The sequence below is a fragment of the Nyctereutes procyonoides genome, unplaced genomic scaffold (genome assembly GCF_905146905.1).
Source record: "Nyctereutes procyonoides isolate TBG_1078 unplaced genomic scaffold, NYPRO_anot_genome, whole genome shotgun sequence".
Lineage (NCBI taxonomy): Eukaryota > Metazoa > Chordata > Mammalia > Carnivora > Canidae > Nyctereutes > Nyctereutes procyonoides.
The window spans coordinates 56,240,752-56,266,852 of record NW_026575133.1 but is presented as its reverse complement, the minus strand read 5'-3'; the positions used below and the strand labels follow the sequence as shown (position 1 = coordinate 56,266,852).

Sequence of the window (26,101 nt, the reverse complement as noted above, 5' to 3'; positions counted from 1 at the left end):
AGACTCCTGTTGTTTTCATGCCTGCGAACACAACATCCATTATTCTGCAGCTCACAGATCAAGAAGTCATTTCAATTCTCAAATCATATTATTTAAGAAACACATTTCGTGAAGCTACAGCTACTATAGATAGTGATTTTTCTAATGGACAAAGTAAATTGGATGGATCTGATGGATTTCTCTGGGCAAAGTAAACTGAAAACCTTCGGGAATGGAGTCATCATTGTAGGTGCCATTAAGAACATTTGTGATTCGTGGGAAAAGGTCAAAATATCAACGTGAATGGGTTTGGAAGAATGTGATTGCAATCTTCATGGAGGACTTTGGGGGGCTCAAGACTCCAGTGGTAGAAATAACTGCAGATGTGGTGGAAACGAGAACGAAAGTTAGATGTGGAGCCTGAAGATGACACCAAATGGTTGCAGCTTTGTGGCAACATGAACAGATGAAGAGTTGCTTCTGATGGATGGGCAAAGAAACTGGTTTCTTGAGATGGAAACTACTCTTGGTTAGGATGCTGGAAGACTGTTGAAATGACAACAAAGAATTGAGAATATTACAGAAATTCAGTTGATAAAGTTGGATTGAGAGGACAGACTTGAACTCTGAAAGAAGTTCTGCTGTGCATAAAACGCAATCAAACAGCATCACACACTACAGAGAAACTGTTCACACACAAAAGAGTGAACTGATGTGGCAAAAACTCCACTGCTGTCTTATTTTAAGAAATGGCCACAACTACCCCAGCCTTCAATACCACCATTCTGATCCATCAGCAACTGTCAGCAATGAGGCAAAATCCTCCACCAGCAAAAAGAATATGACTTGCCAAAAGCTCAGATGATAGCATATTTTAGCAATATTTTTTAATCATGGCATGCACATTTTTTAGAGACTTAATAGACTATGCTGCAATGTAAATATAACTTTTACATGCATGAGGAAACAAAAAAAATTCATTTGACTTGCTCTACTGTGGTATTTACTTTATTGCAGTGGTCTGGAACCAAACCTGCAATGTCTCTGATGTGTGCAAGTATACAAAAAGAAGGGGCTCAAATCATAAATAATTTTAAATGATTAATTATCCTGGCAATCATAGAAATGTACATGTTAATAAGATACAATGACATTTTCCACGTATAAATCAGCAAAGAATTGTAAAATTATAATATATGGTGCTAACCAGGATCAAGGATAACACCCCCACACTCTGCTACTGGGAGTGAAAATTGGCACACCTTCCAGAACACAATTTGGCAGTAATAAAAGCCCTGAAACTGTGCCTACATTCTAACCCTATAATTCCACTTCCAGAAATTATTATTAAGAATCACAAATGAGAAAAAGAATTTAACTTCAAGAATATTCACACTAAAACATTACAAAGTATACCGCTTAATAAAGTCCTGTACATCTCTGTATACACTGGCAGCTACACAGTGAGGCAGGTACTCTTGCTTGTTTTAGTAGTAGGAAGGTAAACAGAAAAGTAATTTGCCATTTGTAACAGAAATCTTTAAAATGTTCAGCGATTTCACTTTCTAGGAATGTATTCCACGTGAACACAACTTTATTTTTAATAGCAAAAAGAATAATAAAAATTTAAATGTTCAAAATTAGAAGCATGGTTAAGTACAAAGTATGACAAAATCCATGTCATTCAAATGACTATTGAGCTGTCGATAAGCTTTCCAATCATTTAAAATAAAATTGGAAAATGTTCACAACATCACAGTAAGAAGAAAAACATAGATTCTACTATATGGGAGGGAGGGAGGGGGTAGAAAACACAGGCTTTTAAAAATAAGGTTTTCAGATGGATTTTGCTGAAGTATCTCCCTGGAGCAGTCAACTCGATGTGCAAGTGCCGGGAGTGTAAACTAATTTGTCTCAGGCTTCTGTTTCTAGAAAACAAGATTTTTATTTTATGCTATGAATGAGACAGAGAACTGATATAAAAGTGTGGTAAGTGATACATAAATTAGGTTTATGACTCAGGTATCCAACTGCAACCTTCATGGGTGAATTCAACTCAAGATTCCAGTTTTGCTGTCCCTCTCTCATTACTGTCTGATTCACTGGGTCCCCCAACTTCACAATTTCTTGTCCTTCTTCACTTGTATGCTCCTTATCCTTTTTTAACTCATAAATCAAATGACTGAACTAAATGACCTCAAAGATCCTTTTAGATTCTTGGACCCCACTGGATTTACGTATCTATTTTACTGGGGGGATAAAATGTTACCAATACATCAACTCAGGGCAGCAAGGCTCTTCCCAAGACCTCCTTTTGTTTCACCGCCAAGATTTTAAAGCATAATGCTTTCTTTAAGGGCCTCCCCTTAGTTGTCCACTGGCTCCATTAATAACAGGGTCCTCATCAACTACTTTCTAAGCAACAGTGCTTTTATATTTTACAGCTCCACTTCAGAGACAAAGTCATGCTGGGAAGAGTATGTCAAGGCTGGAAAAAAAAAAATCAGGATACAAAAAGATTTTGTTAGTCTGGAATATCCAAGCAGATGGAAATTTAATAGAGATAAAGGCAAAGTTCATCACTTAGACCCCAAAACTACATGGAAATGATGTGGCTTAACAGCAGCATACACATACATACAACACAGAGCTGTGACTTCAGTTGACTATAATTTCAGGAGTCAAGAATGTAGGACTGCTTGGGGAAAGAGAAACCTTATCATCTTGTTCTTCTATTTTGTTTTTGTTTTTTTAAACCTAGTGTCAAAATAGGAAAGAGTAAAGGTTACTCTCCACTCTGAAAGGTGACATTGTATGTTGACGACTATAAGCTGTGTTGTGTGCACTTTAAGAAGGACATTAACAAAGTAAATGGAGGGCAGAAGACTAAGAAGCTGATGAGGGCATCTGTCAAATAAGAAACATTTGGGGACACTTGGGTGGCTCAGTCCCTTAGGTGTGTGCCTTCAGCTTATGTCATAATCTCAGGGTCCTGGGATCAAGTCCTATGTTGGGCTCCCTGCTCAGCGGGGAGTCTGCTTATCTCTCTCTCTCTCTCTCTCTCTCTCTGCCTCTCCCCTGCACTCATACACTCTCTCAAATAAATAAACAAAATCTTTTAAAAAGAAAAGAAACATTTGAAGGAAATGGAAATATTTAGCCTGTAGAATGGAAGATCTAGGAAAAGGCCAGGAATCTTAATAATGACAGAAGCCCTCAAAATGAAGTAAATGAATGAAGTCAGCAGGTAGAGACTTTAGCAAAATGGAAAGTATATTTAGCACCTAAAGGAGATTACTACTGATAGAAAATATGAGCTCTGTATCACTGAATCTTCTATTTTTTTTTCTCAAGAAAAGCCAGAAAGAAATTTTTATGAGAAATCTCCCCATTTCTAAAAGTCCATTCCCAGGACGCCTGGGCAGCTCAATGGTTGAATGTCTGCCTTTGGCTCAGGTCATGATCCTGGGGTCTTGGGATCAAGTCCCACATAGGGCTCCCCATGGGGAACCTGCTTCTCCCTCTGCCTGTGTCTCTGCCTCTCTCCCTTTGTGCCTCTCATTAATAAATAAAAATCTTTAAAAGACCGTTCCCAATTTAAGTTTTTGCATAAACTGGGCAGCCAAATGATATGTGTGCTGGCCTCACTGACCCATGCACACAAGTCTGCAACTCTTGTTTGGGAAAACATGGTGGCTACCTTCCAACATCTGAAGAAATGTCATAGACTTGTTTTATGCTTCCCTAAAAAGTGACAATTACAGAGAGGCCAAGTGCACGTCAATAAAGAAAAAGAAAGCTGGTCTTTTTCTGCCCAGGAAGATTCATTTCATTGTGCACATTCAAATGGAGACAGGTCAGTAAGTAATATTGGCCAGTTCAAGAATTCTGCACTTACTACCACTGGCCTTGGTCAAATAACTAAACCTCCACACATCTCAGTTTTCCTTCCTCCCTTCCTTCCCCGTCAAAAGAAGGAATAGTGTTAACATTTACCCTCCTATCTCTCAGAGCTACTGTAAAGATCAAAACCCATGTAACAAAAAAAGGAATATATGAAAGTACTGTATGATGGTAAAGAACTATAGTAATAAAGACATTATTGTAACCTGACATCATAAGGTATTTATGTATTTCTTTTATCATAAAAGCTAAGGATATATTCCCTAATTTATTTCTTATTCCTCCCACAGAATATCAAACATTCGTTGAAAAAAATGTTTAAAAGGAAGTTGGAGAACAAGGGTAAAATGATATAAGAAGGTAGGATAACAGAGAAACAGTCACCAAAACAAACGTCTGGGATGTTAATCATTAATATCACTGACCAGTCTAAAAAGTATTGCAAACAAATGGAAAAATATCCAAAAGTAATGACATGTGTATGAGGGGCCAATACACCTGGCCAGGCACTGGTAAACTACATCTGGCTGCCTGTTTTGTAAATAAAGTTACACTAGAACACAGCCCTGCTCATTCAGTTACAGATTTTATGTCCTACTGTATGTATTTATCATATATATATGTATCATGTGTATGCTGCTTCCACTGTACAAACGCAGAGCTGAAGAGCTGCAAAACCTAAAATAGTTATTATTTGGCCCTTTACAGAAACAGTTTACTTACTTTCCTGTAAAAGTACTCTCAGGTTAAAAACCACACAGGTGACTAAACGCGGAGACATCATCCATCTTCCTATGGCTCTATCCCTGGGATTTTACTAGGTCATTTTGGTGCAGGTGAGTGAAAACCCACACTAAACATTATGGCCTGAATGTAGGGGAGGTAAATAATGTGCTAAATGGAGACTCCATATTCCTCTTATTCACTCAAGATCACAAAATTTTTAATACTGCTCCTCCCTTCCACCTAGTAACATCACCAAAGAGATGTGAAAAATTCCCATTGTACAAGGAGTGTGGGACTGGTTCAGGCAGGAAAAGATTATGCTTATAGGTGAGCCCACCTCTGTCCCTCTTAAGTTCAACTTGCATGTGCCTGAACTCCACTATTTTCATGGAACATACAAAAACGTGAAAAATCCTCTTTCCTCTTAGTTATCCTATCATTATAGGTTTTCAAAACCGTTACCAAAAACTAAGAGAGAATAAAAATAAAATGGAAATAAATATGCTAACAGAAGCTTTCTGATATAAACTTAATATCCAGCAGAAATAAGTGCAGTTTTAGGACTTTATGAAAGATCCATATTCCTTGCCTCACTCTGAAGTTACTATGTGCAATCACTCAAATCTCTACCAACAATGGATCTAGAGGGATCTTCGTTTTCCTAATATCTGACTCTACTTCTATTTCAGGCAGTATTTACAACCCTCCTCCAGGGGACTATTTGCCAGTCTCACCTCAGATAGGGAACACACACACACACCTCTGCCACCACCTCACTCCTATACCACCCTTCAATGACTTTCCACTCAACAGCTAGCCTAGTGACCTGAGGGAAAGGGCACGTCCTTATCGAACCCCTACATTCTTCTGATGGCTTCCAACCATCCTTTGAACCTTCCACCACGTCCTAGAAGTCCACTACTCAGTTAACCCGTGACTCATTGCTCACTAACCTGTTCACGTATAGTCTTTTTACTCATAGGTTAAAACTCTGAGGTCTAATCATTAGGATATTCCAACTGCATGCCACACATTTAATGCCAGTTTTTTCGGCAGAAAACAGAGAGAAATATGAAGGAATGAAGACAGGCTCTTGTCAATCATTTGGTTAACAGTCATGCCCCCTGACAGCACATTTTCAGATATTAAATAAATGTTTCAAGATTCTGACAATTCACAATTCTAATTCTCCTCTAGAAAGCGTTTACGCTAAAAAATAAAAATAAAAAATAAAAAAAAAAAGCGTTTACGCTGGTTTCTCACAAACTTATGAGTACTTATGATTCCTCAAACTCCCACAGAGATGGAAGATCAGGAAATTCCTACAGGATATGGTATTTTTAACTCACCAATAAGAGTTTTAGAAGATAGTCTTTCTTTCATCAGGAAATACTTAAAAGTCCCCCTGCTGAATAAGTTGTTGAGAATGCTTAGCTTCACTCGACTATCAAGGCCCCACAGGTTACTCCTATCCCAGGCGCTCCGGATATACTGTATAATAACTGGACAGAGTGCAAGACTAATCATTGATCAAAACAGGGAAAAACGCAGATAGTCTCCATGACTGCAACACACAAAGATCTTTTTAAAACAAAAGAAAACATGGGGAACCCAGCCTTCAACACTGAAGCTACCTAAATTAGAGGGAAAACAGAACAAAGTGGGGGGAAGAACTGCTAAAGACACCCCTTAAGTAAATCACACATGGGGTGGGGGGAGACGCGTTGTTCTGCATTTCCTCCTTCTCCTCCTCCTCCATAGGAGTTAACTAATAGGACTTGATGAATCCCTTAGAATCTTTTAAAGGTAAAGAAGTACAGATCCACCAAATTCAAGTCTTTTGAGAGCTACAGATATACAAAGAGGAACTGAATCACTGGCTCAGCGTGGAGAAGAGACAGACACTGTGTGCAGTCTGGCAGCCCAGCCTGATCTTCAAAGGGCTCGGGATTTGTACTGTCCCCTGCAGCGCACGGGGTCGGGTCACCGGGCTAAGAGTTCAGCAGTGTAGACGTGCCCTCCGCGGCCCCTCTCCTGCCCAGGCAGCGCTAGGCCGGCCCATCGCTACGGAGCCGGGCCTGGGCGCAAGGGCGCCAGATGCAGAGAACAGCGGCACCTGGACCCTCGGACAGGAAGTGGCTATTATTCTGACTGCGGGCTTATGATCAAAGGAGGTGAACCCCGTGGAAAGAGCCAAAGGAGGAGCAGCTGCAGGCGACCGTGTCTGAACGCGGCGCAAAGCAGACGGTGGTAGTGTGTGCAGGGGGGGGGGCGGGGGGGGACAGGGGAACGGGGGCAGACCCGGGCCGCCCCTTCGTCGACGGAAGATGCTCTTACACAAACAGCTGGACAAACACTGGGGGCAGAGGCAGGGTGGAGGGCTGAGGGAGCGGGAGAGGCTGCACAGCTGAAGCCGAGCTTCCAGAAAAGGAGGCAGGCGTGGGCATCCCAAACTGAGGCTACGAGGGGCGCCGGGGCGAAGGGAGGGTCGCGGGGAGAGCCCCCCGGAGCCGGGCTACTTCCTCGCTGGCGGCTAAGGCGCCGGGGTCCTCCCCCCAGGCCCCCGAGACGGCTGGGAAGGCCTACGCCGAGGCTGCACGCCCCCGCCGCGCAGGGCGCAGCCTGCCCCGGGCTCCTGCGGCCCCAGCGCTGCCGGACCAGGTCCCGCCCGCCCGCTGCCCGGCCCCGCTCCAGCCCCGCGATCCCTACCGCGAGCGCTGCTAGGCCGCCGCCCCCGGCTGCTCGCGGCCCCAGCCGCCGCCGCCGCTGCTTCCGTCGCCAGGAGTCCGACCCGCTTCCAGTTCAGGGACGAGCCGCCGCCGCCCGCCCGCAACTCGGGTACCCGAGAACCGCTCCTGCCGCCTGCCGCCCGCCCTCCAGGCCGCGCCGGATCCTCCGCTCCCCCTGCCGGCGAGCAGCCATTTCCGACAAGCGACTGCGGAACTTGCCGAAGTGCGTCGGGCCGGAAATGGCCGGAAACGGCCGAACCCGGGCGCTCGCGAGCCGAGCGGCGCTCGGGACTTTCCGGACGGCGCTCGCAGGGCCGCCGAGGCGTCGGGCTCCGCCAGCGGGGTCACCGGAGTCCGGGAGCCGTGGCGGCGGCGGCGGCGGCGGCGGCGGCGGCGGCGGCGGCGGCGGCGGCGGCGGCGGCGGCGGCGGCGGCGGCGGCGGCGGCCGCGCCGGGATTGTGGGAAACGCTCGGCCAAGCGAGGGCGACGGCGAGGGCCGCCAGCCCGGCAGCCGGGACGAGGGACGCGGCGAGCCCGAGCCCGAGCCCGAGCCCTCGCAGCCGCGCCCTGCAGATGCCCCCCGCCCTTTGGAGACCCCTACCTAGGGACTGCGGGCCCCACTGCAGGAGCCCCAGCCGCTTCGAGCCGGCCGGCGGAAATTTAAATGCAAAAATAAATCCGTATCGGTGGAAACGGCCTTTCCAAATGAGCAGACGGTCGCCAGCAATGGTCTGAAACACTCTGAATATTTAGCAACAAAGAAAAGGCCGGGCAGCTTGGATGGTTAACGAGAACAACAACAACAACAACAACCACCCACCTTTACAAAAACAACGACTTAATGCAGTCCAGTGGCAAGAGCAACCAAAACCAGGAGGACGGGGGAGAGCAATACCGTTTGAAATACTTAAGAGCCAATCCCTGTGAACCTAAGAGTGCCAGATTCTACAGTCCTAAGAGACACTCCCACACCTGCAAAGTCAGGACAGGAGTTTTTGGGTAACTGAAACAATGGGAGTGGGCGAAGGAACTCTACCAATCCTGAAAGACACACCTGATCGTTACTGTTAACTCAGGAATGAGTTTTTTTTTTTTTTTTTTTTTAAAGATTGTATTTGTTCATGAGGGAGGCAGAGGTAGCAGGTAGCAGGCTGCCTCCCTGCGGGAACCCCATGCGGAGCTCGATCCCAGGACCCGGGGATCAGGCCCTGAGCCAAAGGCAGTCGCTCAACCCACTGAGCCACCCGGGTTCCCCGCGAATGAGTTTAAACCACTATTTAAAATCTATAAATGCAATAGAATCTAAGATCAAATTTGCTTCAACATTTTTTTTAAACATGTGTTTTAAAAAATAAAAAATAAAAATGAACATGTGTTAAATCCCCAGAGGGCAGGGCTTCTTCTCCAGGGTTTCCCAAGTAGGGAACCCAACACACACCAGAACCTGGAGAAGCTGGGGAAGGCCAGAGGGCGGCTGCTATTCCTGCACATGGGAGGTCTAGTACTCTAGCTGGATTGCAGCCCCTGAGACAGCTCTACAGCTGCCATATCCCATCCACACACTGTTCCTGGTGGAGACCAGGCCCACGCTCTAACTAGGAGGCCGAGAAAATCCTGAAGATTGATTAGTTTCCCAGAGGAAAGTTTGAGCTCAGGATTCCATCTGCAAAACAAGACTTTAAAAACCCTAGCAAACTGTTTTCCAGAACACACTCTTCATCTCTCCAAACCCATCTCCTCTTTCTGATCCTCCTTTTTCTTCTTTCCTGACTCCTCCTTACTCACCCCTATTTCCATTTCTTCTCATACCCCACTGTTTCCCTCACCTTTATTCCTTTATTGTAATAGTATATCACCATGAACAAATATTCAAAGTCCTACCACCATCACATATGTACAAAAACCTAACTTTTACCAATGTGTTCAGGAAAGGGGGGGAAGCAAATTTTTAAAAATCAGAAGCATTCCAGGAAATGAAAATGAAGAAAACTGTTGCCCAAATATCCTGAATAATCTAAAGTTGTCTTTTTTCCTTTCTCTCTCTCTTTTTTTAAACGGTTCATCTTCTTGGCTCTCCTCCAGAGATCTGTGGCAGCAGGCACAAGTCTGGCAGTGTGGGAGGAGACACACAGAAGCCCAGAAGCTACGGAAAGAATTACCAGGTATTGGTTCATCTCCTCACTGACAAGAGAGGACCTGCAGAAGCTGCTACCTGGAGGACTCAGCCTAAATGTCTTCTCACACATCTGAGTGACTTAACACATTGTTGCCCCTATGGGTGATTTATCTGATGCTTAGGATAGTCAAGCTTTAGGAAGAAAAAGGATACCCAACCAAAATTTGGTATATCCTTGACTTCACTGGAGCCCTGGGTGCTACCCATCCTCTCTTCCTTTGGATCTTTTGAGCCTGTCCTCTCTCACTTCTTCTTCCCCTCGAAGAGTTGTAGCCTCAGCCTCTTCCTCTGGCTCCTGTTCCTCCTCCTGACTCTTAAGAGTGTTCCTGAAAAGATATGACAAGCTACTTTCTGATTCCTCTCCACACATGCTTTATTGCCAATGTCAATCAGCTCCTTTGCATCATATGCACCTCTGAGCAGATTCCTCCCTGCAGCACTCCAGTCCCTGTCTTCAGGCTGCACTCCAGACATCAGCACATCATCATCCTATTAATGCATGTTTTATGAATACTTACTTGCAAAGCAATAAGCTAACCCCTTTGTAGGCATTGTCTCATTTTAATCCTTACAAGGAGATATCAGTGTATACATGGCAAACTGAGACTTAAAGAAGCTAAATAAATAAGATGCCAAAAAAAAAAAAATAAGATGCCCAAGATCACAGAGTGGGACACAAGGTACAGATGGAACTCCAAGTCCTCTGAACTCCAGAGCCAGTATTCTTGACCAGAACAATCTGTCTCACCAAACCTAATATATCCCACAGTGAACTCATCTTTACTCCTCCTCCTTTGCTTTCCTCAAATGTTCTTATTGATAATGGTGTTACCATTATCTTTGCTAACATAGAAACACAAAACCTGGTACCATCTTGACTTCTCTCTTCACCATCATTATCAAATCAATTTCTAAGACTTAACACCTTCACCTATAGGATTTCTTCTGTCTCTTCTCTGCAGTCCCACACTTACTTCCCTGATCCAAGTCGTCATTACTCTTCTCTTGGGCTGTTGCCTTAACTCTGCAATTTCTGGCTTGGAAAATACAATCACATTCATAGCAGCTTTCCTCCGGAAAGAAAACCAAGACAACAGGGTATGCGGTGAAGCTAGTCTTCACTGATCTCTCCATATTGTGACCTTTCACAGCATTTATTGTCTCTACTTTGCATTTTGGAACTGAAAATAGTTTTGCATTGTTATTTAACTGTCATATATGCAGATCTTTATATTTTTCAAGGAAGTAGGGAAGAACAGAAACCAGTGTGCCTTTGGTACCAAATAGCAGGAACCCATGGATCTTCTCTCTAGAGCACAGTCATAGGGATGGACTCTGCAGTACTCAGTCTCCCTCCTTCCATTCCAGATTTTAAATTCCTGGAAAAGAGACATGATTGTCCTGGCTTCAGTCCTGTGTTGACCCCTTGACCAATCAGCTTTGGCTAAGCAACAGGTCAGGCTTGTCTAAATACAACAATTAGAGCCTATAAATAGAGCATGTTCCCAGAAAAGGAAAAGACATACACCATTGTTCATTTGTTTATTCATTTATTCCACCAACAAATAGTTGAGCACCCTCTCAAAATACATACAGGGTTTTTTTCATGTATGCAAAATGTTTAAAACATAACCCTACCCTCATACTAAGAAACATACAACATAAAAAGAAATCACCAGATAAAAGCATAACAATATTCACCTGTAAGAGACCATCAATTCAATTATATGTGATGGAAAATAATTCAGCAAACCCTGCACGAGCTTGTGGTGATAAAAGTAATCAGCAGTAACGTGTCTGTGTTTAACAAAACAAATTCATAACAGCACCATAAGGAAGACATAGAAACAGAAAACTACCTACACGTCCATCAGTGATAGACTAGATCAAGAAAATGTAGTGTATTTACCCAAATGAATACTTCACAGCAATGAGAATGTCCTACAAATACATACAATACTGATGAATCTCACAAGGTTAAGCAAAAGAAGCTAGACACGAAAAAGTACATGGGGTTATGATTCCATTTATATAAAGTACAAAAAAAGGAAAAACTAATCTATCCGTAAGGAGCAGTGATCAGACGGGAGCAAAAGGAGCTATGTGGGTGCTGGTCATGCTCTGTTTCATGAGCTGGCATGCTGGTCACATTGGTTATCAGCTTGTCAAAACTCATCAAGTTGTACACTTAGGTTATTGTCCTTTTCTGTATGTATATTCTTCTTCAATAAGATTTTTCAAATAAGTAATTCATGGTCAAAACAAGGAGCCTTTAAGTACCCTGGAACATTGTCACTATGAATAGTCTAGAGTTGTCAACTATTGCCACCCCACCCTCACCATTACACCACCTTTTTAGATACCCTATGCCACTCTCAGCCTTTGGAAATAGCCACCATTCCTATCACAAGACCCCATGCCTTCCAGCGCAGCTGATTGGACTTCTCATCTGGAAACTTGGGAGCAGGAGTCAGGTGGGAAGAGTGCTTCATCTAATAAATTAAATGGATTTGGAGGAAAGAATTTCTGGACATATGTACAGTAATAAGCCAAGAACAGTGAGGTCTGCAGAAAATAGAGTCAACATACAGAAGGAAGCACACAAACCTGTGAGAGATGGAGGGAGAAGCCTCAGAGGCTGCTCACTCTCCAGCTCTGGTCATATATCCCAGCTGTCACTGGGTATCCATGGGATTACTCACATAGACTTACTATGGAAAAAAAGGAAGAAAGAAAAGAAAATCTTACTTATTTAAGCTAGTGTGAATACATTTCTGTTTGTGGAATGTATTATCTCATTTTGTCCTTTTAACAACTCTACATACCAAGTACCTTTATGATTATCATTTCACAGCTGAGAAAACTGAAGCCAGAGAGGTTATATAACTTGTCCAAATCACACACCTGGTCAGTGGTGGTGCCAAGATTTGGACCCAAGTTGTCTTTGTCTGACTCTGGAACCTGAAATCTTAACAGCTATAACTACACTGCAGTGCAAGAGAAATGCTAAAATGGCTATGTGAATTATATGCTGCGTTAATGGATTAAACAGAGGCATCCGATTCTGTTAAATGAGTCAAATGTAGAAATGATACAAAAAGATTGGAAGACTGGCTGCCTAAGAAGTTGGTATTTCTTTCTTTCGCAATGGAATTATACTTTAAGTCGTAGATGTTAGAGAAATATAAAATGCACATAGTGTGACAGATTGTGTAGTAACAGGACTGTGTTGTTATGCCAGGAAATTTATTTTATAGATTTCAGCAAAGAACTCCATTATAAGATCCCAGCTGATTACCTATTTTTCCCAAAATGTTAATATCCAGGAAAAAAGGGGTTTAGTCTTATGGAAAGAGAAATCGATAAAAGTTTAACTTAAAGTCTTAGGGAAAGAGGCGCTGGTGGTCACTCTCCATGATGATGGCTGCCAGACCCACAATCCACTCAGCAAGCCTTCTCGATCAATCACAGGCAAGCCACTGGGGACCCCCAGCAACCTTCAAAAGGTAGGATTCAGGAATTATCCGTGAATTTAAGTCAGATAAGAACTTGTTCTATCTGTAAAGCTTTGATTTTAAAGGAAAGTGCTGACAGCCACTATTCAAGATCTTTTCTATATATAAATGATTGAGCAATTTTGTGGCTTATAATTAGAACAATGGATGACAATTTCTAGATTGGAGTTTCAAGGTTACTCTTTTTTCTTTGGTCCATCAATGCCAAAAAGACAAAAGGTCATCTTCTGAGGCCCCATGGATAGCACTCATTAGCCTGCTAAGTGGCTCGCTCTGAAAGTCCTGGCTTTGATGTTAGCTTTTAAGAGAGGCTGTTTTTTATCTGGCAAAATGTGGAATAGTTTTGGATGGTTTGCAAATAATTTGTAGTAAGAACACTGAATTAACATCACCTCTAAAACAAAACACATTACTGTCAAAAAAAAAAAAAAAGGATTTGTTAACTCCTTGCTTCATGTCATTGTACTTGCTATCTTGCACGTGGCTGTGAAAAAGAAATTTTGTACTAGTTTCACATTCATTAGGAAGCTTAACCTGGTTCAAACCTGTTACCTACATAAGACATGTAATCTGTAATGACCAGTTAACATTCTAAAAATTAATTGTCCCTAAAATATAATGTATCTGTCTCTAAGGTCCCTCCTTCCTTCAAGTGCTGTCTCTCCTGTGACTTTTTATTCTCTCCCCCACCATCTCAGCATGACTTTGCAGGGGCACTCATGTTTGACGATAAGTAGATATCAAATTGCCATCAAAATTTCCTAAGTTTGCTCCTGGAAGTTTCAAATAATGATACATATGTTCCCCTGAGGCAAAAATACAGGCACCTAACATTTACCCTAAATTATGTCAGTGAGTAGCAAAAATGTGCTCACTTAGGCACAACATGCCACAACATGGCATGTCTGAGTGTTTGTAGAATTTAGCATAATGAGAGTTGTAACCAGAAAAAAAGAAGAAAAACTAGGGAGAGCACTGATGGCTGAGTTTCAATGTCACACTGTATGCAGTTCTATGACTTCAGGATTATCCTTCACCAAAAAAAAGCTACCCAAGATTCAAAAAAATCAAATGCTTGCTACTTCCACTTAAAAATGCCTCAAATAAACAAGGCATTCCAACTGAAAATCGGCAAAATGTCATAGAAGTACTTAGAGAACATCAACTAATTTCTTAGTTAACCAATTTGGCTATAAAATCACAATTGGAAGCATAACTTTTTTCCCTAGAAGCATAATTTGTAAAAGCAATAATGCTAAAAAAAACTTTTTAAAGCTTTAAAAATATATATAACTTGGTCATAACATGAAGTTCATGTACATTTGGAAAAAAAAAAAAGTTTCTACCAGATTATCAAGAAGAAAATGTGTAGGCTTTAAACCAATTCATGAATGTTTACAGTAAGATTTTTTTAAGATTTTATTTATTTTTATTCATGAGAGACACAGAGAGAGAGAGAGAGAGAGAGAGAGAGAGAGGCAGAGACAGAGACAGAGGAAGAAGCAGGCTCCATGCAGGGACCCCAATACGGGACTCGATCCCAGGACCCCAGGATCATGCCCTGGGCCGAAGAGAGGCGCTAAACCACTGAGCCACCCAGGCTGCCCTACAGTAAGATTTTATTATAGAGAAAGTTTTTCACTATATTCCTAAATATTGCTCAAGTTTAATTTTCAACTGAAGTGAGAAGAGCATGATTCTAGTGGGACCTAGTCAGTGCCAGGACAAGTGAATCATTGATCCCTTCCTCATTCCACACCTTCAGCCTTGCAAACACTGTACCATAGGTGAAAAATGAAACCAAATGAAAATGTGACATTTCTACAAATCCAATTCTGGGGGGAGAAAAATCCAAAGTTTACCTCAAATGGATAGTGTCAGATATTTCATCTTTTAAAATATATTTTAAAGTAACCTCTACACCCAACATAGGCTCGAACCCACAATCCAGAGATCAAGAGTCTCATGCTATGCCAACTGAGCATCAGCATCCCCAGATAGTGCATCTTCTGTAATAAGGGACACACATAATAACATGGTGTGGGTTGTAAAGGAATGCATATCTATAAAATGAAGAGGTGATTATTTATAAAAAGGATGAATGAAATAAGTGATGCAAATAATCCAAAAATATATTAACCATATGTAAAATATACTAAATATGAAAATACTTTAAAACTTCAAACATCATGCATTTGTATTACTTTTATGTACATTTAAATATGCTGCAATGATGTTCAATTTTTTTATATTTCATCTTTAAATAATAAACATCTAAATATTAGTAGGAACACAAATAGCAAAAAAACACAAAGACTGATGAATATTTGCCAGTTCTGTCGTGCCTTTCCAGTTGACAAGCATAATTTTATAAAATTGCTATCTTTATGTATCAACCATTTCAATTCCTTGTTGCACTTACTTTGAATGGATTACTGCATGTTTCTACATGATTCTCATACTTATCTCTAAAGGTACTAGAACATTTCAAGTCTGTCCTCAGTAGTTTCTGACTGACAGTCTGTGGGCCAAGATAGGATGAAACTTTTGTCAGTCCACAGTTAAATGAGAAAAACAAAGGCAAGTTATCAAGCTTTTAATAAAGCTAGATATTCAATTTAAAGATTGTCCTTTATTTTGAGATGATGTCCTTTCCCCTTTCTTATGTTAAAATTCCTTTTTATAGGGACATCTAGGTGGCTCAGTGGTTGAGCATCTGCCTTTGGCTCAGGTTGTGATCCTGGGGTCCTGAGATCAAGTCCCACTCCCTGTGGGAGCCTGCTTCTTCCTCTGACTATGTCTCTGCTTCTCTCTCTGTGTCTCTCATGAATAAATAAAATCTTTTTTAAAATTCCTTTTTATAAAATTAAAGTGATGATAAATGCCAGCTTTTTAAAAATCTTCCCTACATGACAAAATACTGAGACATATTTATTTTGGTGCCACCACCACCATCACCAAATATTTGTCATTTTACCAGTCCATTAAATCCAGAAGTCAGCTAACCTTCTAACTACACCCCCTTCATGGCATTTTAAGGTGTGAACTCACATAGACACATACACACACACACACACACACACACACACACATACACAATCTTTCTTGGAAAGACTCCTGTGGTAATCAGCATCCAAAATGTCCCCAATGATCTCGCCCCTAGGATTCATACTCTCGTGTAGTCCCCTTCCACACTGTACCACAGATGATCTATGTGACCAACAGAACACTGCAGAAGTGATGGTAGGTCATTCATGAGATTAAGTTATAAAAGGCATTTCAGCTGGTGGTTTTCTTTCTTTAATCACTCACTCTAAAAGAAGCTGGATGCCATGTCATGAGCAACACTGTAGAGAGATCCATGTGGTGAAGAACTGAAACTTCCTGCCAGCAAACATGTGAGTGGAATTGGGAGCAGATGCTCCAGCCCCAGTCTAGTCTTCAGATGATGTAGCCTATGAAAGATCCTGAGCCAGAACCACCCAGCTAAGTTGCTCCTGAATTCTTGACCTGCAGAGACTGAGAGATAATAAGTAGTTGTATTTTAAATTACTACATTTGAGGTCATTTGTAATGGAATGTGACTAACGTGACTCCTTTTCCCTTTTTTAGCTGGAAGATGAACAGCTATCTAGCTCCACAGCAATGCCAAAACTGCTGGGCATGTATGTATTCGTGCCAGTGGTAGGGGAGAGAAAGGATTAACAAGAACTGTGATCCCCATTATCCTGACTTTAGTTTACTTACACTGACTTTTCTTTCTCCATTGCCTTTTCTACCTTTCTTATATTGACCAGAGTACTCAGTAAACTGAATAATCCATCTCCAGCAAGGGAATCAATTCTACAGATCTGTAGGCTGAGTTTAAGGAATCATTTTATGTAAATATGGTATTTTATCATAGTTTCAAAACCTGGTAAATTTCTATTGACAGAATCCCTCACCTTAGCTGTCAGATCTCTCCTAGACCCATCCCTACCTCAACAGAAGAGCGTATCTCATATTCACTGAGAAAACAGAAGCAACAGACATAATCCCTTTAAGTTCTCTCCTCCCACATTGAAACCATCTTTAAGTACTGAGGTGAAAAGATTATTATTTTAGCAGCCGATGCCAGAGTTCCTCTTAGGGAAAAAAAATGCCTTATTGAGGAAACTACCTTGATATGATACTTGGAGCATGGAAGAAGAAAGCTTGGCTTGTAATAAAACTGTGAAACAAGGAGATAGCTAAACAGATCTGCATTTTTAAAAAGAAGAAGAATGTGAAGAGTGGAACAGGGCAAAGAGGAGGGGAAATGGGAGGAGTGTAAGAAAAGATGGGGCTTAAATAATGGTGTGGGAGGTTGAAGTCTGGGGAGAGAGTTCCAGCGATGGGGGAGCTAAAAGCATGTTTAAAATAGAAATTTCTATTATTGGACTTCACATTATTTGTGTTGCTAAGGATATAAAATCCCTGAAGCCTTCAGTAATATCTGACACATGGAGAATGCCTGGGTGGCTCAGCAGTTGAGTCTGCCTTTGGCTCAGGGCATGATCCTGGAGCTCAGGGATCGAATCCCACGTCAGGCTCCCTGTGAGGAGCATGCTTCTCCCTCCCTGTGTCTCTGCCTCTCTCTGTGTGTCTCTTATGAATAAATAAATAAAATCTTTAGTAAAAATCTGATACATGCACAAATCCCTATGTGAGTGATTTGGGGGAAATCAAGGAAAAAAGATGCAAAGGAGAGTGGTCTAAGTCCTACAGCTGGGTCAGCATGGAACCAAGGAAATGAAAACCAAGAACATGAAAACTGAATTACAAGTAAGCTGAAGAATTTAGTGGAAGCAGAAACTCTCAAAAGCCAAAGAAACCATCAGATGAACTTCCAGGAATTAACAAAGATCTTGGAACAGACACTGAACTTTCAAATGAAGTCCCAAAGCAGAATGGGAACTTAAGCCAATTTTACTTAAATCTAAAACAAAACAAAACTACTTTAGCTGACATCTGGGTCCATATTCATGGATTCTTCTCTTATCTGCTCTGGCCTTTAACAAAGAGATGGCCAAAACTAGGCACTCTTGTTTTTTAATGTGATCTGCTATATCCTTCCTGTGACCTTGCTCCATCAATTATTCTCTTTAATATATATAGTCAATATTCTCCTCACTATAGGGATTTCCCCCACTTCTTATACACAGGCTCAGGCCCAAACTACCACCATCTTACAACACCAGGTTTGAGCTCCAAAAGATTTAGATTTTGAATCTTTGATCTACTATTAGTGGTATAAACCTTGGACTTATTACTTAACCTCTCTATACTCTCTTGGCTACAATTTCCCCATCAGAAAATGGGGATAATAATAGTACATATCGAATAGGAGTATGGTAAGGATTAACCTGGATAATGAGTGTAAATTGTCAGCCCAGTGTCTGGCAAATAGTAAGCCCTCTTATTTAACTGCTATCGTCATCATCATTCATCAGAATTCTCAAAAGAGTAATCTCTATGTTCACTCCTCTACCACCATTTACTCTGTAACATCCAGAAGGCTGGCTGCTGCCAAACTACTAAAATTGCTCTCATTATGGTAACCAGAGACTTCCTCCCTCGGTAATGCCAGTGAATCTTTTCAGGCTTCCCTTTGGAATTCTTCTGCAGGACTTGGTAGTCCTCATCACCCAGCTTCTTGAAATGGTCCAATCCTGGGTCCTCATCACATTGCTCTCTCACCACCCTTTCTCTTTTCTCCCACTGACCTTTCTTTCCTCATCACCTTTAATGTAGATGTGCCAAGAATTCTGCCCTTAGTCATCTTCTATTCTTATTTAGCACTCACTAGGGGCATGTATTTGTGACTTTCACAGCCAAATCTCTACCCTGGGCCAAGATCCTTCTTCTGAACTCTTGAGCCAATCTGCACAGTAGGTATCTTTCCCTAGGCGTTTCATAAACCCAGCCATCCAAATCACATTTACAGGTACTATTAATGTAGTCATCATTTTCTCTGACCTCCCCAATTCTTTCCCTTCCCAGGGAGTCATTTTTATGATTAACACCAGCTGTGATCCTTCCTGTCTCCATTCCTTGTGACTTCACTGTAGTTCCGAGTGGGCTTTAGAGTCATATGGACCTGGGTCCAAATATTAACTACAATGGTTCTTGGCCAAATTACTTAACCTCTCTGATCTCAGGGCTTTGTGATAGTGAAATGAGACACTGCATGCAAAATGGCCAGCAGGACTTCAGCAAACATTCCCCTACACCCTTTTCTTCAGGTCTCTTCACCACCTGCTGCAGTGCATTATCTACCTATTTGGTCTCTTTTGCCCTTATCTCCTTCAAATTGCCCTAGAGTTAATGTTTCTAAAAAATAAATGTGATACTATCATCTCTTTGGTTAATAACCTTCAACATTTTCCTTTTTCCTATAGAACAAAGTCCAAATTCCTTAATATGATAAGTTCCAACTGGCTTTTTGGTCCCTTCTCCAGACCAGTTACTCAAAATATTGGCTGCTCACCAGCTAGTTCATGTACATACTGACTTACATCTCTGCACATGTGGATCCTTCTGGCTATAATTCCTTTCCCACACCCAAATTCTTTTGACTAACTTGGCAAGTTTCTTCATCTCCCTCAAGACCTACCTGAAAAGCTATCACTTATATGGTAACCAAAGCCCAGCCACCAAAAATAGAAATAAACAAGCTAAAAAGTTTCTACACAGCAAAAAAACAAACAAAACCACAAAAAACAAAAAACAAAACAAAACAAAAAACAACAACAAACCAATAAAATGAAAAAGCAATCTACAGATTAGGAGAAAATATTTGCAAATCATATATCTGATTAGAGTTAATACCAAAATATATGAAGAACTCCTACAACACATTGGGAAAAAAAAAACCACATTGAACAACCCAATTAAAAAATGGAAAAATTCCTGAATAGACATTTTTCCAAAGATGATATACAAATGGTCAACAAGTACAAAAAAGGTGCTCAGCATCACTAATCATCAGGGAGATGCATATCAAAACCATAACGAAATATCACCTCATACTTGTTAGGATGACTATTATCAAAAAGATAAGAGATAACAAGTATTAGGATGTAGAGAAAAAGGAACCTCTGTACACTATTGGAATAGCCAATTTGGAAAACAGTAAGGAGATTGCCACCTCCCCTCCCCAAAAGAACTATTCCTTAAAAACAGATCTACTGTGCCTTTTGGCCCAGGGCGTAATCCTGGAGTCCAGGGATCGAGTCCCACATCAGGCTCCGTGCGTGGAACCTGCTTCTCCCTCTGCCTGTGTCTCTGTCTCTCTCTCTCTCTGTCTCTCTCTCTCTCATGAATAAATAAATAAATAAAATCTAAAAAAAAAAAAAAACAGAACTACTGGGGAATCTGGGTAGCTCAGTTGGTTAAATATCCAACTCTTGCTCTCAGTTCAGGTCTTGATCTCAGGGTTGTGAGTTCAAGCCCTGTACTGGGCTCCATGCTGGCTATGGAGCCTACTGTAAAGAAATTTAATTTAATTAAAAAACAGAACTACCATATGGTCCAGCAATCCCTGGTCTGGGTATATATCCAAAAAAAAAAAAATGAAATCAGTATCTCAAAGAGATACCTGCACTCCCATGTTCACTGCAGCATTGTTCACAATGGCCAAGATAGGGAAAAAACTTAATTATCTATCGATGGACAAATCCATTAAAAAATAGTGATATACATAAGTGAACAATTGTATTATATATGTGTCTATGTGCATGCATACACATATAAATAATAAAATATTATTCTGCCTTAAAAAAGAAAGAAATCCTACCATTTGTGACAACTTGGATGAACCTGAAGGACATTAAGCTGAGTGAAATAACCAGATGCAGAAAGAAAAAGACTGCATAACCTCACTTATATGTAGAATCTAAACAAGTTGAATACATAGAAACCGAGAGTAGAATGGTGGTTGCCAGGGGTGTTGGAGGTGGGGGAAATGGGAAGATGTTGGTCAAGGGTAGAAAGTTGCAGTTATATAGGATCAATAAGTTTACAGATCTAATGTACAGCATAATGACCATAGTTTATAATACCGTATTGAATAGTGGAATTTTGCTAAGAGGTTAGATTTCAGGTGCTCTTACAACAACAAAAAAAAGGTAACTATTGGGGCAACCTGGGTGGCTCAGCGGTTTAGCGCCACCTTCAGCCCAGGAAGTGATCCTGGAGACCAGGGATCGAGTCCCACGTCAGGTTCCCTGCATGGAACCTGCTTCTCCCTCTGCCTGTGTCTCTGCCTCTCTCATGAATAAATAATTTTTTTAAAAAAAGGTAACTATTTTTGGGTGAAGAAGTGGATTTGCTAATTAGCCCTGACTGCATAAACCATTTCACTATGAATATACATATAACATCATGTTATATACTTTAAATATAAAAATTTTGATTTAAAATAAACTGTCATTAAAAGGGTAACACCTATTCTTTACTGGTTCATATTAAAAAAAAAAAACATACAATTATCTAGGAGTGGGTGGTTGGCTCAGTCGGTGGAGCATGTGACTCTTGATCTCAGGATCATCAGCCCCATAGGGCTTACTTTAAAAAACAAAACTGTTCTGTATACACATACACAATAAACACACACACACATCAAACACACATAAAGGGAGACAGAGAGAGGGAGAAAGAATAAGTGTGGATGTAACACAATGTTAAAAATTGGTGAATCTGGGTAAGAATCATTTGGAACTTACAAAAAAGTTGCAGAACTCTATATAATTCTGGTTCATATGTAAGTTTGAAATTATTTCAAAAGAAAAAAGGAAGAAAGGATTAGGCAATCTAACCATGTGGTAACAATCAAACAAACCCAAGTTGAGGAACATTTCATCAAACAACTGGCCTAGATTCTAAAAATGTCAATGTCGTGAAAAAAAAGAGGAAGCTGAGAGTGAAGGAGGGAAATGGGGGGGTAGGCTGAGGAAATGTTCAAGATCAAAGGAGACTAAAGAAACATGACAATTAAATGCAATGTGTAACCCTGGGCTGGATGTTAAATTAGGAAAAAAAAATACTATAAAACACATTATAGAAACAAGTGGTGAAATTTGAAAATGGATTCTTCATTATATAATAGTATTATAGTAATATTAAATTCCCTGAATTTAAAAATTGCACTGTATGAGTATGTAAGAGAATGTCCTTGTTCTTAAGAGATATATCCTGAGGGGCACCTGGGTGGCTCAGTGGTTGAGCTTCTGCCTTCGGCTCAGGTCGTGATCCTGGAGACCCAGGATCGAATCCCACATCGGGCTCCCTGCATGGAGCCTGCTTCTCCCTCTGCCTGTGTCTCTGCTTCTCTCTGTGTGTCTCAAATAAATAAATAAATAAATAAAGTTTAAAAAAAAAAAAAAGAGAGATATCCTGAGGGATGCCTGGGCAGCTCAGCAGTTAAGCATCTGCCTTCAGCTCAGGGCATGATCTTGGAGTCCTGGGATCGAGTCCCACATCAGGCTTCCTTCCTGCATGTGTCTCTGCCTCTGTGTCTCTGCCTCTTTCTCTGTGTCTCTCATGAGTAAATAAAATTTTTTTTAAAGAAGAGAGATATCCTGAGGTATTTAGGAGCAAATGATGGTAATGTCTGCAACTTTGTTTCAGAAAAATTCAAAATAATAACTAAAACATGTGAATCTAGCAAAAGAGTACAGCAAAATGTAAACAACTGGTGAATCTGAGTTAATGTTTATCGCTCTTGCAAATTTTCTGTAAGTTTGAATTTTTTTCAAAATAATGTTTTAAAAAAACTATTGCTTATGTAAAATCTTTCCCCACCCTCCCAGATAGAATTAATGCTGCCTCCTTTAAGCTACTATAGATGTGTTAATTTTTACTCTAAAATGCTTGGATTGGGTTGTAATTATTTAAGCATTTGTCTTATTAGATTGAGAGCTTCTTGCGGCAGGAACTTAAATTACCTTTTGAAATTTAATAATGGGAGAAATACTCTAATTCAGGGCAATTTTATTTGCTGGCATGGTGTTCGTAGAGTACTTTGACACTACAATTTGGGCTCGTGGCAAAACACGGCTGGACATTCCTGAAATGAGAATGAGAACAGAGCATAGGAAAGTACTGGAGTTGATTTACAATGTACTGTTCTGTCCCTTTATGGAGACTTCTGCTGGCAAAGCTCAGTAGCCCTCTGGTCCTAAGCAGCTATATGTATGAGTGAGAGGTCCCATGAAAGGGGAGCCAAATTGCTCTTGATGCCTGGAATACAACCTCCCATATATCTGTCATCACTTGCAACACGTGTAACAAGAGGGCAGCCCCATCCGCAGTTGGCCATAGGGCTAATTATAAAAACCCATGGTTAGAAGATCAAACTATTGAAGAGTGTAGGCAAAACCATGCCCCTCTCATCTCCCCATGCTTGCTTTGATCAAGAATATAGGCAACAGTCTTTTTCCATACACTAAGAAGATAGCTTCTATCCTTCTTTCTGCCCACTTCCCTTACTTACTCAAGGAAGAAACAAATTACTTACATAATGGATGAGGCCATATACAGGGTCATTATACACTGACTACCCAAGCTCCTTTTGTGTTTCTCTTTCAGAGAGGTCTGCACCACAGGCCATGTGTTCTCTCCCCATGCAGTGGCGGGTAAAGCAGTTTCCAGTAACCTTGCCTATGTCCAGGGGGAAAGTTCAATTCCTGGAAGAAGAAATAAGAAGCCAGCTTTGGTCTCGGGTCCAAGCAACATTGTCCAAATGTGCTTTTGCAGCCAGAAAGATGATATTTCAGTCCCAGTTGATTTCTTCTAACTCTATCCTTCTGGTCCAGGACTTGAAAAACAAAGGGACATGAAGGGGCTCTCTCAGAATCCCAACAATATTTTACTAATCTTTGAATCTCAGTGGTGGCTTATTCTATGACAAGCCCTCAATAAATTTTTTTGTCTTGAACTCAGACAATGTGACGCACACACAGGCATATAACTGCTCATAGCTATCATTGTGGTAGGTGGTGGTGGTTGTGTTTTTTAATCATACAAAGTGATTTTTGAAGCTTTTCTGGTTTGTCTAAGGGCTCTGAGGCTATAAGGAAGCAGGCTTTCATTAGTAGAAGAGAGAGCGAGCTGTGTCTTTGTGCTTCACTATGATTGCAATACCAGGGAGTGATAATCCCAGGGGAGCTGTCAAGCAGCCTGACAGCAATTCTAGCAAGAAGATGGTAGAAACACAATTTTAGCAATAATGATCAAACATTTTTTTTGAAATTTTCTTTTATCCTTGAAGTGCCCTGTGTTGGTGAAAGTCATTACTGATCATTCATCTGTAGCAAGTCATCTCTACGTATCTGTACACGGAAGTGACAGCATGGGGAGAATTCTGACAAAAGAGATGATGGCTCCTAGGCATGGTGGGAGAGCCAGAAGGTAAGAGGGAACAGCAGCTCGAGGAGGTAAGTGATAAAAACAAAACAGAGGAAGGAGAAACCACAAGAAAGTCAGCTTACTTGAAGGGGCTTTGGTTTTTAAAGTGGACACAAAAGCCCATTAAGATGTTTACTGGGACCATCTCTGGTCCTTCCATCTTCTTTTGGGTCCATTCCTCAATCTCATCCACAAATCACTGCCTTTCTTTTTTTTTTTTTTTTTTTTTTTTTAATTTTTTTTTTAATTTATTTATGATAGTCACACAGAATGAGAGAGAGAGAGAGGCAGAGACACAGGCAGAGGGAGAAGCAGGCTCCATGCACCAGGAGCCCGACGTGGGACTTGATCCTGGGTCTCCAGGATCGTGCCCTGGGCCAAAGGCAGGCACTAAACCATTGTGCCACCCAGGGATCCCAATCACTGCCTTTCTGTCCACACTTTCCAACTTCTCCCTGTCTCCTTTACCTCAATCTATAAACATCCCCAAGGTTCTTACATCCCCAGAAGCCTCAAACTACCCTCCAGTGACCACTCTTTGCTACCTCATTATATATTCTAGAGCCACCCGTAGTGTGGCTTGGGACCAGCAGCATCGGCAGTGCACGGGAGTACGTTTGAGATGCAATCCTCCGGCCCACCCAGACCTACTGAATCACAATCTCCGTGGGTGGAGATCCAAGATTTTGTGCTTTAACATGCTCTCCAGGTGATTCAAGGCACACTCAATTTTGAAAAGTGCCTGCCACCTGTGGGCCATGTCTCTGCTTCCTCACCATTTTGGAACACCTTCCTCTGTCCCTTTAAATTCCCCAAGGCTCTGTCCTGGCCTCTTCTTTTCTTGAGCTGGATCCCTTCTCTACGTGATCTCAGCCACCCAAAGATTGATTTCATTGTTTGAGCATAGGTGTGCATAAATTTGAGAATTCCTCCATCCCTGGCCTCATCTTGGAGCCCCCAGAAGGTCCAGTCACTTTCTGGGCCTTTCTACCAAAATGTTGCACAGGTTTCTAAACTTGGTATGTCTAAAACAAACCCAGTATCTTCCCCTATACCCACTCTGCCTCTATTTTAACACACTGTGTTGTAGGGTAGCACTGCCTCCCACCTTGAACTCTTCAGCATCCTGTTTCCTCTCACCCACCCCAGCCCACCCCAACGTGGGGGAACCTCAGCTGAAGGCCTGAACAGAACAAAATGGGTTAGAGTGAACCCTTCCTTCCTGACTACCTTGAGCTGGGACATGGATCTTTTTCCTGCCATCATCCCTTACATGATAACTTCTAACTTGGCCTCGCCTCCAAATGTATTTCCCATCCATCCTCCCCTTCCTCAACACACAAGTATATCAGTAATATCAAATTATCTCCTGTTCTTGGAACGGCCCATGATGCTTCACCTGTTTGTGTCTTGGTACCTACTGGTACCTGATTCCAACATGCCCTTCCTCCTCTATACCTTCCCATCTCAGCTGGTCTTCCTGGCAAAGTTCTATTCATCCCCTAAAACCCCAGTCAGTGGTCAAATCCTCTGTGAAGTCTTCCTTACACCATAGAGCACTTACTAAAATGTTTATCTCCTCCATAAGACTAGATCACTTTGATGGCCAGAAGTCTGACTTATGTGCCTTTGTACAGCCTGCACCA

At 41.5% G+C, this 26,101-nt stretch overlaps 1 protein-coding gene across 3 annotated transcripts in view; it reads right to left on the bottom strand.

The window, feature by feature from the left end:
- Positions 1-26,101, bottom strand: part of EXTL3 (exostosin like glycosyltransferase 3) — a 139,044-nt gene that overhangs the window by 80,030 nt on the left and 32,913 nt on the right. The window contains exon 2 of one of the 3 annotated variants that reach the window (XM_055346352.1): positions 23,566-23,734. The gene's annotated coding sequence lies outside the window, so the exon portion shown is untranslated. Of the gene's footprint in view, positions 1-7,317; positions 7,521-8,157; positions 8,327-23,565; positions 23,735-26,101 lie in introns of those variants that run through there. The other 2 variants (XM_055346354.1, XM_055346351.1) reach the window with 2 other exon arrangements.